The sequence below is a fragment of the Saccoglossus kowalevskii genome, chromosome 2, assembly GCF_978046115.1.
Source record: "Saccoglossus kowalevskii chromosome 2, keSacKowa6.1, whole genome shotgun sequence".
Lineage (NCBI taxonomy): Eukaryota > Metazoa > Hemichordata > Enteropneusta > Harrimaniidae > Saccoglossus > Saccoglossus kowalevskii.
Genome location: NC_140642.1, coordinates 38,529,154 through 38,540,235, shown reverse-complemented (window position 1 = coordinate 38,540,235; position 11,082 = coordinate 38,529,154).

The window sequence follows — 11,082 nt, the reverse complement described above, 5'->3', positions numbered from 1 at the left end:
CCAATACAATTCAACGAGATCGCCGATCTGATTTCAGTGCTGAACAACTCCGTTATATATACACCCACACTGTCTATAAATAGACCATTACATCAGCATACATAATGAGTCTGGCACTTACTACAAATTTCTAGAATGTTCCATTACCTTATATTGCCTTCTACAGTGTCCTATTACCTATTCAACCAACTTCTAAAAATTCCACCCAGACACAGTACGGTTCTAGAACATTCTCAGTCACACGGAAGTGGTAAACAAGTCGTATGCGACAATCGTGTGTATCAGGATCGTTCAGTTCCAGGAGGCAAGACCGTACGTCAAGTGGTTGTGCCAAAACTGTTGAGGACTCTTGTTATGGAGATTTCACATGATTCAATATTTGGTGGACACATGGGGATAAAGAAGACAGAAGACCGGATTGTGACTAGCTTTTATTGGCCTGGGCTACATCAAGATGTTACCAATTTTTGTAGGTCGTGTGATGTGTGCCAGAAGACTGTTTCGATGAGATCAGTTGTGAAGGCCCCATTAGGTAAGATGCCTTTAATTGATATGCCATTCAAGCGTGTGGCTATAGATTTGGTTGGACCAATTACGCCAGCCAGTGACGGGGGTCATCGATACATCTTAACTATGGTGGACTATGCTACACGGTATCCAGAGGCGGTTCCACTTAAAATATAGATACGGAGACTATAGCCGAGGCTTTGATTGACTTTTATAGCCGATTGGAGGTTCCAGAAGAAGTACTAAGTGACATGGGGACTCAGTTTGTGTCAGAATGCATGCAAGAAGTATCAAGATTGCTCAGCATTAAGAGACTGACGTCTACGCCCTATCACCCCATTTGTAATAGACTGGTGGAAAAGTTTAATGGTACTTTGAAGAAGATGTTAAAGCGGTTGTGCCATGAACAACCAAGGCAATGGCATCGGTATATTAGTGCTTTACTCTTCGCATATAGAGAGGTACCACAGGAGTCAACTGGTTTTTCCCCATTTGAGCTGTTATATGGTCGAACGGTTAGAGACCCAATGAAGATCCTTAAAGAGTTAAGGACCAAAGAAAGTGATACTCCTGAGATAGTTAATAGTTACCAGTGTTTGAGTTGAGAGATCGGTTAGAACAGACTTTAGAGATTGCTCGAGAGGAATTACAAAAGGCACAGAAACGATACAAGCGAAGAAGCGAGTGTTTAAGGAAGGAGATAAGGTGTTAATTTTGCTGCCAACTGACAACAACAAGCTATTGATGCAGTGGAAGGGTCCTTATGTGGTGGAGCAGGTAATAGGCGAAAACGATTATCGAGTGAGGGTAGGTGACAAAGTGAAGACGTATCATGTAAATATGTTAAAGTTGTATGTTGAGCGGGAGACGTCACCTACCTGACTACCTGAACTTTTGAACAGTATAGTAGAATGTTATTCGTTTATGATTATATTTCATATTTTATTATATTCTACTGTATGTGATTTTCGAATTTATGTATTCAGAGCTTTATTCGGTTCGATTTGATATATTGTATTGTTGTTTTATTTGAAATTGCTATCATATTCGTATTATTGACGTCGTTGCTAGTCATGTAATATTATGTTATAATATTCTTGAGAGGGGAGGCATGTCGCATACGACTTGTTTACCACCTCCGTGTCGCTGAGAATGTTCTAGAACCGTGCTGTGTCTGGGTGGAATATTCTAGATTTTTTTTAGAAACTGGTTGAATAGGTAATAGAACACTGTAGGAGGCAATAGAAAGTAATGGAACATTCTAGAAATTTGTAGTAAGTGCCAGACTCATTATGTATGCTGATGTAATGGTCTATTTATAGACAGTGGAAGTATGTATCGGGGAGTTGTTCAGCACTGAGTTCAGATCGGAGATCTCGTTGAATTGTATTGGAGTTTAAGTATCTAGTCATTGGAGTAGTGGAGTTTTACCGCGTTATGGTACTTGATGTTTGCAGAGTATAATAATACCAGTACCAGTTGAAACCTCATCTGTTGGCTCCGTGTTCGTATGTTATCATCGCCGCCAGGGAAGTCTTTATGTTACTGTTGCCATTTTGGTATTTGAACCATCACACCTGTACTATACCAATTACGGTAATATTACGTTGCGTGTGACAATAGAGACATTAAGATGCGCATACGAGAACGGAACGAGAACGGATACGTCACTGCTTTGTGCATGACCTCCGCGCGAACCAATGACGTCATCGGTTGCCTGGTCGTTCGGCAGTCGTTTTGAACGTGATCAAGGTGACTGACTCGTAGTTGATTTCCGAGAGCTTTTCTCGCTGTCAATTTTGAATAATTTTCATTGACATTGATAAAACGTTTTATATTAGAGTGTTTTTGAATATTTATGATGAAATAAGAAATATTGGATGCATTTTAGCTGACATTTATACCCACTAAAAACGCATGATATTGATCTGCTGAAAGAGGATTCGGCAAACAGGCCTGGGACCTCAGCAGAGTGGATGGAAATAGCGAGAGCTCTGTCAAATGTCTGTGAACTAACTACTAATTCAGATTCCGGATGAGAAATGACATAACAAATGTTATTAGGTAGTTATTGTTGCCCAATGAGACGGATTGACATGATTCTGGTTTCAGTTACGTTCCCGTTATGGGCGCTTGTACTTAATCGTTTTCTGACACCCGAGAACGTAACGCAAACGAAATTAGAACATCACGTTACGTTCCCGTTACGTACGCAAATCTTAAACTCTCTACTTATGCACATCGATTTAGTTTTTTTCTCTTGGTTGACCTTTGGCCGACTGGCGGTCATTCCCCCCGCCCCCCGTTGTGTCGTCACCGGAAGCGCTGTCCCAGCACAAACCTGTGTCATATGACGCCTCAATCTCCTTCCCAGAGGCCTTTGCGCTTTGCGCAATAGTGCAATAGTGCCTCTGCCACAGCCTTCACTTTTGTGGTCAATCACCTCGCTACGCACGACCATTTTTCTGCAGCTGTTACATCTGAAAACGTACTACAAAAAGTGGAAAAACACGTATGTGACTTCCGAACTATTTATTAATGTCAGACTTCAGTAAAAACGTAAATACGAACCATTTTATCGCGGACTATGTTTTGCGAGGTAATGTTATAGTGGTGAAATGGCGCATGTGATACACTAAAACTTGGAGGAAAGAAACGTTGTGTTAACGAATATAGTTGGGAAAGAAACATTAAAGACTAATTTCACTGAAAGGGGTTTCCTAACATTTCCGTTCATCTTGTATTCTGGTAAATATTTCAATACTATTTCTGGCTTGAACGGGTTCGATTTTCCGCATCTAACAGTCATAGAACACAAAGGTTCTAGTAAGTTTATAAAGTTATTTATTGTACATTATAATGCTTTGGCATCTAGGAAATTATTGCAGTTTTCTAAAGCAAGTCTTGTATATTTTGTTCTAATCACTAAACATTTTATTCGGATTCAGGGCGTGAAACGTCTTATTAAAGTGATTAAAGTAACCAAGTGACTTAGGCATAACTTTGTTAACCGTCAGGATCCTGTAGTTCGAACATATTCGAATATGCAAATGAGATCTATGCAAATCTGCTTTGTGCAGTGATAAGTAACGCGTATCGAACTGTGCGGAGTTCGATGACGCCTTACTCGCCGGTTTTGGCTAAAATTCCGCCCCGCCACCACTTTACAACAGTGTTTATACGCGGAACTTGATATTGCTTTTTACAATTTGGGTTGCCTTTGAATCGCATATTTTAGTGAAACATTGTTTATAGTGTGAAATATTATTGTCATACATAATTCAATCTTTGAAACAACAGAAACTAACACATAATTAAAGCCGCAAGCGGCGTCACCGGGGCCCAAGCTGATAAGATTCTGTTACATAATTAATGAGGTCACATGTTAGACAATCAGGTAGCTTGAATTATCAGTAACATGAGGTCGAAATGAAGTTGGTACCATGTATTTACCTGGTTTGTTATCGAAATATGGTTTTCAGGATATATAGTGAGCCATGTTCTTATGCACAATAATGAGATTACATAATCATATATAGCCATTTCTAATGTCAGTTACATCTTTCATTCAATATCTTCATAATGACACTAGTTACACGTCCTGCTCTGCGACAGTGTTTCAGATATGACTGCTATGCATATTAATGAGTTCACATGACCATATATGGTCATCTGTTATTTTCATCAAATCTCTTGTTCACAGTTGTCATAATAACACAGGATTCATCTTCCTAACTGCAACAGTGTTTAAGATTTATCGGTTATGCATATTAATGAGCTCACATGACCATATATGGTCATCTGTTATTTTAATCACTTCTCTTGTTCAACGTTGTCATAATAACACAGGATTCATCATCCTAACTACAACAGCGCTTGAGTTATAACAGTTATGCATATTAATGAGGTTAGAAGCCCCCACCCCATGGGTGCCAAACCACGTGGCCTAGCAGTGTGCTATTGGAGAAAAATGATGCATCTGATGACACAAATGCACATACAAAATTTGAAAGAAATCAGACAAATACAAAACATGTAGTTGCATAATTTCTATTTTCACAAAATCCAAGATGGCGGCCAAACCACGTGACTGATCAAAATAATATTATTTTTCTCATATGGAGCTAAGGCCAGGCATGGTAAATATAAAAACATCTAGTAGATTGGTTGAATCATCTCTGAGAATCAAATGCCCAAACTTTTGGTCAATTTTGCCTAAAATCCAAAATGGCGGCCAAACCATGTGACTGATCTGAAATCTGTTTTAGGTTTCTGAAAGGGTTTGATATACAGATGCCATGAAGCAAAATTGAAAATAATCCCCCAAGTGTTGCTAGAGTAAAAAACTACTTCCTGTTTAGAAGAAATCCAAAATGGTGGCCAAACCACGTGGCCAATCGTAATAATTTTTTCAAACGTAAATGGGATTCATATATAGAAGCTAAATACTACATATGAGAGCATTCTGCTTGGTTGTTCTAAAGAAGAAGATTTATAAGTGTTTTTTGCCGTTTTTAGGAAAAACAAAATGGCGGGAAAAGTCACATGACCGCTAAAGTTTTTATTGCTGATATCTATTACACATGAGTTGTACTATATACCATAACAAAATCTAGAGGCCTAGGCCCTCAGAAAGTGGTCAAACAGCCACTTCCGGTTTTATTTCAATCCAATATGACTGCCAAACTAATTGACCAATCAAAATTCTGAAAGCATGTTGCACCAGTTCACATTAGGGACTATCAGTATAGAGCATTATCAGACCATTCCGTTCAGCGGTTTTCGCAAACGGCTTGACGAAAAAAGTTACGGAAGAAAGAAAGAAAGAAAGAAAGAAGAAATTAAAGCCGCAAGCGGCGTCACCGGGGCCCAAGCTGATAAGATTCTGTTTCATAATTAATGAGGTCACATGTTAGACAATCAGGTAGCTTTAATTATCAGTAACATGAGGTCGAAATGAAGTTGGTACCATGTATTTACCTGGTTTGGTTATCGAAATATGGTTTTCAGGATATATAATGAGCCATGTTCTTATGCACAATAATGAGATTACATAATCATATATAGCCATTTCTAATGTCAGTTACATCTTTCATTCAATGTCTTCATAATGACACTAGTTACATGTCCTGCTCTGCGACAGTGTTTCAGATATGACTGCTATGCATATTAATGAGTTTACAGGACCATATATGGTCATCTGTTATTTTAATCAAATCTCTTGTTCACTGTTGTCATAATAACACAGGATTCATCTTCCTAACTGCAACAGTGTTTAAGATATAATGGTTATGCATATTAATGAGTTCACATGACCATATATGGTCATCTGTTATTTTAATCAAATCTCTTGTTCACTGTTGTCATAATAACACAGGATTCATCTTCCTAACTGCAACAGTGTTTAAGATATAATGGTTATATTTATTAATGAGTTCACATGACCATATATGGTCATCTGTTATTTTAATCAAATCTCTTGTTCACTGTTGTCATAATAACACAGGATTCATCTTCCTAACTGCAACAGTGTTTAAGATATAATGGTTATGCATATTAATGAGTTCACATGACCATATATGGTCATCTGTTATTTTAATCAAATCTCTTGTTCACTGTTGTCATAATAACACAGGATTCATCACCCTAACTGCGACAGTGTTTGAGTTATAACAGTTATGCATATTAATGAGGTTAGAAGCCCCCACCCCATGGGTGCCCAGCCACGTGGCCTAGCAGTGTGCTATTGGGGCAAAATGATGCATCTGATGACACAAATGCACATACAAAATTTGAAAGAAATCAGACTAATACAAAACATGTAGTTGCATAATGTCTATTTTCACAAAATCCAAGATGGCGGCCAAACCATGTGACTGATCAAAATAATATTATTTTTCTCATATGGAGCTAAGGGCAGGCATGGTAAATATAAAAACATCTAGTAGATTGGTTGAATCGTCTCTGAGAAACAAATACCCACACTTTTTGTCAATTTTGCTTAAAATCCAAAATGGCGGCCAAACCATGTGACTGATCTGAATTTTTTTTTAGATTTTTGAAAGGGTTTGATACACTGATGCCATGAAGTAAAATTGAAAATAATCCCTCAAGTGTTGCCAGAGTAAAAAACTACTTCCTGTTTAGAAGAAATCCAAAATGGTGGCCAAACCACGTGACCAATCGTAAAAAAATGTTCAAACATAAATGGGATTCATATATAGAAGCTAAATACTACATATGAGAGCATTCTACTTGGTGGTTCTGAAGAAGAAGATTTTTAAGTGTTTTTTGCCGTTTTTAGGAAAAACAAAATGGCGGGAAAAGTCACATGACCGCTAAAGTTTTTATTGCTGATATTTATTACATATGAGTAGTACTATATACCATAAAAAAATCTAGACGCCTAGACCCTCAGAAAGTGGTCAAACAGCCACTTCCGGTTTTATTTCAATCCAATATGGCTGCCAAACTAATTGACCAATCAAAATTCTGAAAGCATGTTGCACCAGTTCACATTAGGGACTATCAGTATAGAACATTATCAGACCATTCCGTTCAGCGGTTTTCTCAAACGGCTTGACGAAAAAAGTTACGGAAGAAAGAAAGAAAGAAGAAAGAAGAAATTAAAGCCGCAAGCGGCGTCACCGGGGCCCAAGCTGACAAGATTCTGTTTCATAATTAATGTGGTCACATGTTAGACAATCAGGTAGCTTGAATTATCAGTAACATGAGGTCAAAATGAAGTTGGTACCATGTATTTACCTGGTTTGGTTATCGAAATATGGTTTTCAGGATATATAATGAGCCATGTTCTTAATAATGAGATTACATAATCATATATAGCCATTTCTAATGTCAGTTACATCTTTCATTCAATGTCTTCATAATGACACTTGTTACACGTCCTGCTCTGCGACAGTGTTTTAGATATGACTGCTTTGCATATTAATGAGTTCACATGACCATATATGGTCATCTGTTATTTTTAATCAAATCTCTTGTTCACTGTTGTCATAATAACACAGGATTCATCTTCCTAACTGCGACAGTGTTTTAGATATGACTGCTATGCATATTAATGAGTTCACATGACCATATATGGTTATCTGTTATTTTAATCAAATCTCTTGTTCACTGTTGTTATAATGACACAGGATTTATCTTCCTAACTGCGACAGTGTTTAAGATATAATGGTTATGCATATTAATGAGTTCACATGACCATATATGGTTATCTGTTATTTTAATCAAATCTCTTGTTAACTGTTGTCATAATGACACAGGATTCATCTTCCTAACTGCAAAAGTGTTTGAGATATAACGATTATGCATATTAATGAGCTCACGTGACTATATATGGTCATCTGTTATTTTAATCAAATCTTTTGTTCAATGTTGTCATAATAACACAGGATTCCACTTCCTAACTGCAACAGTGTTTGAGATATGACAGTTATGCATATTAATGAGCTCACATGACCATATATGGTCATTTGTTATTTTAATCGAATCTCTTGTTCAAGGTTGTCATAATAACACAGGATTCATCATCCTAACTACAACAGTGCTTGAGTTATAACAGTTATGCATATTAATGAGGTTAGAAGCCCCCACCCCATGGGTGCCCAGCCACGTGGCCTAACAGTGTGCTATTGGGGCAAAATGATGCATCTGATGACACAAATGCACATACAAAATTTGAAAGAAATCAGACTAATACAAAACATGTAGTTGCATAATTTCTATTTTCACAAAATCCAAGATGGCGGCCAAACCACGTGACTGATCAAAATAATATTATTTTTCTCGTATGCAGCTAAGGCCAGGCATGGTAAATATAAAAACATCTAGTAGATTGGTTGAATCGTCTCTGAGAAACAAATACCCAAACTTTTGGTCAATTTTGCTTAAAATCCAAAATGGCGGCCAAACCATGTGACTGATCTGAAACTTTTTTTAGGTTTCTGAAAGGGCTTGATACACAGATGCCATGAAGCAAAATTGAAAATATTCCCTCAAGTGTTGCCAGAGTAAAAAACTACTTCCTGTTTAGAAGAAATCCAAAATGGTGGCCAAACCACGTGACCAATCGTAAACATTTTTTCAAACATAAATGGGATTCATATATAGAAGCTAAATACTACATATGAGAGCATTCTCCTTGGTGGTTCTGAAGAAGAAGATTTTCAAGTGTTTTTTGCCGTTTTTAGGAAAAACAAAATGGCGGGAAAAGTCACATGACCGCTAAAGTTTTTATTACTGATATTTATTACACATGAGTTGTACTATATACCATAAAAAAATCTAGACGCCTAGACCCTCAGAAAGTGGTCAAACAGCCACTTCCGGTTTTATTTCAATCCAATATGGCTGCCAAACTAATTGTCCAATCGAAATTCTGAAAGCATGTTGCACCAGTTCACATTATGGACTATCAGTATAGAGTATTATCAGACCATTCTGTTCAGCGGTTTTCTCAAACGGCTTGACGAAAAAAGTTACGGAAGAAAGAAGAAGATGATGATTAAAGCCGCAAGCGGCGTCACCGGGGCCCAAGCTGACAAGATTCTGTTTCATAATTAATGTGGTCACATGTTAGACAATCAGGTAGCTTGAATTATCAGTAACATGAGGTCAAAATGAAGTTGGTACCATGTATTTACCTGGTTTGGTTATCGAAATATGGTTTTCAGGATATATAATGAGCCATGTTCTTAATAATGAGATTACATAATCATATATAGCCATTTCTAATGTCAGTTACATCTTTCATTCAATGTCTTCATAATGACACTTGTTACATGTCCTGCTCTGCGACAGTGTTTTAGATATGACTGCTTTGCATATTAATGAGTTCACATGACCATATATGGTCATCTGTTATTTTTAATCAAATCTCTTGTTCACTGTTGTCATAATAACACAGGATTCATCTTCCTAACTGCAACAGTGTTTAAGATATAATGGTTATGCATATTAATGAGTTCACATGACCATATATGGTTATCTGTTATTTTAATCAAATCTCTTGTTCACTGTTGTCATAATAACACAGGATTCATCTTCCTAACTGCAACAGTGTTTAAGATATAATGGTTATGCATATTAATGAGTTCACATGACCATATATGGTCATCTGTTATTTTAATCAAATCTCTTGTTCACTGTTGTCATAATAACACAGGATTCATCTTCCTAACTGCGACAGTGTTTTAGATATGACTGCTATGCATATTAATGAGTTCACATGACCATATATGGTTATCTGTTATTTTAATCAAATCTCTTGTTCACTGTTGTCATAATGACACAGGATTTATCTTCCTAACTGCGACAGTGTTTAAGATATAATGGTTATGCATATTAATGAGTTCACATGACCATATATGGTTATCTGTTATTTTAATCAAATCTCTTGTTCACTGTTGTCATAATGACACAGGATTCATCTTCCTAACTGCAACAGTGTTTGAGATATAACGATTACGCATATTAATGAGCTCACGTGACTATATATGGTCATCTGTTATTTTAATCAAATCTTTTGTTCAATGTTGTCATAATAACACAGGATTCCACTTCCTAACTGCAACAGTGTTTGAGATATGACAGTGATGCATATTAATGAGCTCACATGACCATATATGGTCATTTGTTATTTTAATCGAATCTCTTGTTCAAGGTTGTCATAATAACACAGGATTCATCATCCTAACTACAACAGTGCTTGAGTTATAACAGTTATGCATATTAATGAGGTTAGAAGCCCCCACCCCATGGGTGCCCAGCCACGTGGCCTAAACAGTGTGCTATTGGGGCAAAATGATGCATCTGATGACACAAATGCACATACAAAATTTGAAAGAAATCAGACTAATACAAAACATGTAGTTGCATAATTTCTATTTTCACAAAATCCAAGATGGCGGCCAAACCACGTGACTGATCAAAATAATATTATTTTTCTCGAATGCAGCTAAGGCCAGGCATGGTAAATATAAAAACATCTAGTAGATTGGTTGAATCGTCTCTGAGAAACAAATACCCAAACTTTTGGTCAATTTTGCTTAAAATCCAAAATGGCGGCCAAACCATGTGACTGATCTGAATTTTTTTTTAGGTTTCTGAAAGGGCTTGATACACAGATGCTATGAAGCAAAATTGAAAATATTCCCTCAAGTGTTGCCAGAGTAAAAAACTACTTCCTGTTTAGAAGAAATCCAAAATGGTGGCCAAACCACGTGACCAATCGTAAACATTTTTTCAAACGTAAATGGGATTCATATATAGAAGCTAAATACTACATATGAGAGCATTCTGCTTGGTGGTTCTGAAGAAGAAGATTTTCAAGTGTTTTTTGCCGTTTTTAGGAAAAACAAAATGGCGGGAAAAGTCACATGACCGCTAAAGTTTTTATTGCTGATATTTATTACACATTAGTTGTACTATATACCATAAAAAATCTAGACGCCTAGACCCTCAGAAAGTGGTCAAACAGCCACTTCCGGTTTTATTTCAATCCAATATGGCTGCCAAACTGATTGTCCAATCGAAATTCTGAAAACATGTTGC